General features: G+C 44.1%; 1 long non-coding RNA gene across 1 annotated transcript; it reads right to left on the reverse strand.

Annotated features, from left to right (window-relative positions):
* Positions 1-2,587: 2,587 nt before the first annotated feature.
* On the reverse strand, positions 2,588-6,023 carry LOC125553806. Its single transcript, XR_007304212.1, has 2 exons — positions 5,772-6,023; positions 2,588-2,836 (listed from the first exon to the last, which is right to left on the reverse strand). It is a non-coding gene; the product is annotated as an uncharacterized LOC125553806 (long non-coding RNA).
* Positions 6,024-6,274: the final 251 nt, after the last annotated feature.

A 6,274-nucleotide genomic window follows, 5' to 3' on the forward strand; every position in this document is an offset into this window, starting at 1 on the left:
TATTGGTCTTTCTTCTATTGTCGTGCCTCCTAGTGATCCTTTAGAACAATATTTGCTAGACCATGAAAATGATATGTTTATGAATGAAAGAAGGGAAATAGATGAAGTATTCTTTAAACGGGGACCTATTTTGAAACACAACTTGACTATTGAAATCCTATGGGATCCTCCTCCACCCAAGGGTGATCCCGTGTTTGAGCTTAAACCATTACCTGATACTCTTAAATATGCTTATCTTCATGAGAAAGAGATATATCATGTTATTATTAGTGCTAACCATTCAGAGCATGAAGAAAAGAAATTATTGAAAACTTTGATGAAGCACCGTGCTGCTATTGGATATACTCTTGATGATCTTAAGGGCATTAGTCCCACTCTATGCCAGCATAAAAATAAAATTGGAGAAAGACGTGAAACCGGTTGTTGATCACCGACAACGGTTAAATCCTAAGATGAAAGAAGTTGTAAGAAAAGAAATACTAAAGCTTCTGGAGGCAGGTATAATTTATCCAGTTCCTGATAGTCACTGGGTATTACTGTGGTTCCTAATGATAAAGATGAACTAATCCCACTAAGAATTGTTACAGGTTATAGAATGGTAATTGATTTCCGCAAATTAAACAAAGCTACTAAAAAGGATCATTACCCTTTACCTTCTATTGATCAAATGCTAGAAAGACTATCCAAACATACACATTTTTGCTTTCTAGATGGTTATTCTGGTTTCTCTCAAATACCTGTGTCAAAAGAGGATCAAGTAAAGACAACTTTTACTTGCCCTTTCGGTACCTTTGCTTACAAACGTATGCCTTTTGGTTTATGCAATGCACCTGCTACTTTTCAAAGATGTATGACTGCTATATTCTCTGACTTTTTTAAAAAGATTGTTGAGGTTTTCATGGATGATTTCTTCGTATATGGAACTTCTTTTGATGATTGCTTAAGCAACCTTGATCGAGTTTTGTAGAGATGTGAAGAAACTAATCTTGTCTTGAATAGGGAGAAGTGCCACTTCATGGTTAATGAATGTATTGTCTTGGGGCATAAAATTTCTGAAAGTGGTATTGAAGTTGATAAAGCTAAAGTTGATGCTATTGAAAAGATACCGTGTCCTAAGGACATTAAAGGTATAAGAAGCTTGCTAGGTCATGCCGGTTTTTATAGGATGTTCATTAAGGACTTCTCTAAAAAATTTTAGCCTCTGACTAACCTCTTACAAAAAGATGTTCCTTTTGTCTTTGATGATGATTGTGTAGAAGCATTTGAAATACTTAAGAAAGCTTTGATTTCTGCACCTATTGTTTAGGCTCCTGATTGGAATTTACCATTTGAAATCATGTGTGATGCTAGTGATTATGCTGTAGGGGTTGTTCTAGGACAAAGAGTTGATAAGAAATTAAATGTTATCCAATATGCTAGTAAAACTCTAGACAGTGCTCAAAGAAATTATGCTACTATTGAAAAGGAGTTTTTAGCAGTTGTATTTGCTTGTGACAAGTTCAGACCTTATATTGTTGATTCTAAGGTAACTATTCACACTGATCATGCTGCTATTAAATATCTTATGGAAAAGAAAGATGCTAAACCTAGACTTATTAGATGGGTTCTCTTGCTACAAGAATTTTATTTGCATATTATTGATAGAAAGGGAGCTGAGAACCCCGTTGCGGACAACTTGTCTAGCTTAGAGAATGTTCTTGATGACCCACTACCTATTGATAAATGCCTCTCGTACTTCACCAAGGTATGTTGATTATGCTAATTATATTGTTGTTAAATTTATACCACCTAGCTTGACATACCAGCAAAAGAAAAATTTCTTCTATGATTTAAGACATTACTTCTTGGTTAACCACACCTTTATAAAGAACGAGTAGATGGTGTTATTAGACGTTGTGTTCCTGAGCATGAACAGGAACAGATCCTACGCAAGTGTCACTCCGAGGCTTATGGAGGACACCACGCTGGAGATAGAACGGCACATAAGGTATTGCAATCCGGTTTTTATTGGCCTACTCTCTTCAAGGATGCTCGTAAGTTTTTCTTGTCTTGTGATGAATGTCAAAGAATTGGTAATATTAGTAGACGTCAAGAAATGCCTATGAATTATTCACTTGTTATTGAACCATTTGATGTTTGGAGGTTTGATTATATGGGACCTTTTCCTTCCTCTAATAGGTATACACATATTTTAGTTGTTGTCGATTATGTTACTTAGTGGGTAGAAGCTATTCCAACTAGTAGTGCTGATCATAACACCTCTATTAAGATGCTTAAAGAAGTTATTTTTCCGAGGTTTGGAGTCCCTATATATTTAATGACTGATGGTGGTTCACATTTTATTCATGGTGCTTTTCGTAAAATGCTTGCTAAGTATGATGTTAATCATAGAATTGCATCTCCTTATCATCCACAGTCTAGTGGTCAAGTAGAACTGAGTAATAGAGAGCTTAAGTTAATGTAACACCCACGATGCGGCTATGTCTCCCACGTGTCGAGGCACGACTTAGAGGCGTAACCGCATGGTGGTTTAGTCGCAAGTGGGGTAATCTTCACACAAACCAATGTACTGAATAAGAAAGGTATAAAGAGTTGGCTTACAATCGCCACTTCACACAAATAACATGTTAAGCATAAATCATACAGAGTACAATCAAAGGTCCGACTAGAGAACCAAAATAAAGGAAGACAACCCCAAATGCTAGATCACCGATCGTCCCGACTGGGCTCCACTACTGATCATCAGGAAACTAAACATAGTAACGACCTAGATCTTCATCGAGCTCACACTTGAGCTCGGTTGCGTCACCTGCACTGGCATCATCGGCACCTGCAACTGTTTGGAAGTATCCGTGAGTCACGAGGACTCAACAATCTCACACCCTCGAGAGCAAGACTATTTAAGCTTATGGGTAGGATAAGGTAATGAGGTGGAGCTGCAGCAAGTGCTAAGCAAATATGGTGGCTAACATACTCAAATAAGAGCAAGAACAGAAGCAACGCAACGGTCAAGAAGCTAGAAGTGATCATGAAACTACTTACGCACAACCATAACAAAAACCGTGTTCACTTCCCAGACTCTGCCGAAAACAGACCATCACGGCTACACACGCGGTTGATGCATTTTAATTTAAGTCAAGTGTCAAGTTCTCTACAACCGGACATTAACAAATTCCCATCTACCACATAACCGCAGGCACGGCTTTCGAAAGTTTAAACCCTACAGGGGTGTCCCAACTTAGACCATCACAAGCTCATGATCCGCGGAAACAATCCTCCATCGCGGGACACCCGATGAGACTCGGAATCCCGGTGCACAAGACATTTCGACAATGGTAAAACTAAACCAACAAGACCGCCCGACTGTGCCGACAAATCCCGATAGAAGCTGCACATATCTCGTTCTCAGGGCACACCGGATGGTACAAGCTACGAGTAAAAGCAGCCCTCAAGTTTCCATGAGGTGGCCCCACAGGCTGCCTGTTTCGGACCAACACTCACAGGGGCACTGGCCTGGGGGGTTAAAATAAAGATGACCCTCGGGTTTGCAACCCCAAGGGAAAGTTATAGGTTGTTAGGCAAATATAAAACCAAGGTTGGGCCTTGCTAGAGGAGTTTTATTCAAAGTCAACTATCAAGAGGGTCTCATACCCCTCATCGTGTTAGGGACGCAAAATCAAGGAAGATAACACCGGTATGACGGAAACTAGGGCAGCAAAAGTGGAACAAAACACCAGGCATAAGGCCGAGCCTTCCACCCTTTACCAAGTATATAGATGAATAAGAGATATTGTGATATCCCAACATAACCATGTTCCAACATGGAACAGACTTCAACTTCACCTGCAACTAGCAATGCTATAAGAGGGGCTGAACAAAAGCAGTAACATTGCCAAACAATGGTTTGCTAGGAAGGTGGGTTATAGGGTTGACATGGCAATATGGGAGGCATGATATAACAAGTGGTAGGTAGCTCGACATAGTGATAGAACGGAGAACTAGCAAGCAAAGATAGAAGTGATATCAAGGCTATGATCATCTTGCCTGAGATCCCGCAAGGAAAAAGAACGAAACCGAAGCGAACGAGAGAAGCAAACCGGAAAGAAGCAAGCAACATGGTAAACATACAATCATAAGCATGGCATGATGCACAACCAAGTATGATGCATGTCCAGTTTAAAGAGCCATGGCATGGATAAGTGCGACAAACAATACTACAAATTAAGTGGAGCTCAATATGCAACGAGTTGCATATTAGCGGAACACCGCATGACTTATTTAGTTCTCTCTCGGTTATGTACCCAACAATATTAAATGTTGTTAAACATGGAAAGAGGGTGAAGCATAATAAAACTACCTAACTAGGCAAGTTTAAATGAGGCCGGAAACTACAAATAACCATTCCAGTAAATCCCCACATGCGATCTATGGATTTGGTACTATTCTACCCTAAACCATATTTTAGAGTTGTTAAACGTGCAAAGTAAGTACACCATGTTAATCTATGCATTTTTCTGCCCCACTTACATAAAAGTTTATTAAACACAGAGCTACAGTTAATTAGTTATGAAATAAATCATTTTAACCTGGCATTTATGCAAAATTAATGAAACAACATTTTAAACATTGATGAAAGTTGGATATTATGAAACTAGACAAAATTCTAAGCATTTTGCATATATAAAGTTTTTACATATGATGCATGGTTTGTTAGTTACGATATGCATGAACTAGAGGGACCATTCTATAAAGGTGCACTCTCTAGAATAATTAGCAAATCATCCAGAACTGAAAAAATGGAACGGGCCAAAATTCAGGTGGCCTGGGTCTCACCATAGGGGCTCAGCCCACCCGTTGAAGAGGAAGGCCGTCAGGAGGGCAACTAGGCCAGCGCGGCTTGCGGTCCATAGGCGTGAGGAGGTGGCCCAGGCGACCTGACGAGGCAGGGGCGCACGAGATCTGGTGATCTGGTCAACGTGGCTGGATGAAGCGGGCTCGTCCTCGTCCTCGGACAAAACAGGGGCGGGGTCAAAGCAGAGGTCGTAGGCAGGCAGCAGCGATGCAGGAGAGCGACGATGGCAAACTTGGTGCGCGAGGGAGAGGAGCTCGAGCCGGAGGAGAGGTCCGGCAGGGCAGCGCATGGAGGAGGGCACGACCATGGCTGGGGCTCTGGTGGGCTTGGGCGGTGGAGCCCGACGCGGCGACGGGTCGACGAGGAAGTCTATGGCAGCGGATGCAGTTGACGCATGACGAGGCTTGTGGAGCGAGGGAGGCAGGGGTTGCAAGTGTGGTCCTCTGCTCGTCAGGAAGCAGAGCAACGGCGGCATCTTGGAGCGGCTGTAGGCGGCGCTTGGCAAGGCGACGAACTGCAGGTGCTGCGACACCGGATCCGGCCACGGACGAAACTACGATAGCGGCCATGTCGTTCCCTCCTGGTTCGATAGCGGCCATAACTGCAGGTGCTGCGACACTGGATCCGGCGGCGAGGCTGACGAAGTGGTCGTCGGGGCCGCGTTGCTTGTGCGCGAGCAGAGGAGCTCAAGGACTCAGTCGCGCGAGGCTGTAGGGAGCTCCAACATCGAAGGAGAACCGCAGGACGCTGTTGCGTGCTGGAACCGAGCGGAGGAGGTGGCATACTGGCGGCGAGCTTCCATGTACCTGAGCGGCCATGGCGTTCCTTGCTCCGGTCACGAGCAGAGAGAAAAAAGGAGGTTGGGGGAGAGAAGAAAGGTGAACCAGTGGAACGAACGGCATCAGAGGATTTTTCTTACCAGCAGCGGGCTCTAGTGGGTCTCCGGCAAGGGCTGGCAGGGACGGAGATGCTCGAGACTGCTGCTATTGCTTGGGTGGTCGGCGGCCATGGCGCGAGGGAGACGAGCCTGAGTGGTCATGGTCGATCTGAAGGTGGCCGCGAGGATGGGTCGAGAGGAGGAGATTGGCTGGTTGGAAGATCGGTGGAGGGCACTAGTTGGCTCCGGTGAGATCCCGAGGGAGATGGTGGCGGCGGAGTGGGAAGGATGGGACAAGCCGCCTACATCCTAGGGTTGAACCTATATATATATTAAGTGGGTTTTTGGGTAGGGGTATTCAGTCCGTCTGATCGTAATTTGGCGGTCGAGAAAATAGGCTAGGGAGTCCAATAAATAAAACGAAAATGTTTTATAGATGTTAGGGGATGATCTGAATGCAACGATGATGACTGAGCGCTTCGGGTTCGGGGCAGTTTTCTGACGCGCACGAGGGGGTCGATGCACTCTGCAAGGAGGGGGTCAGG

The sequence above is a fragment of the Triticum urartu genome, chromosome 4 (genome assembly GCF_003073215.2).
Source record: "Triticum urartu cultivar G1812 chromosome 4, Tu2.1, whole genome shotgun sequence".
Taxonomy (NCBI): domain Eukaryota; kingdom Viridiplantae; phylum Streptophyta; class Magnoliopsida; order Poales; family Poaceae; genus Triticum; species Triticum urartu.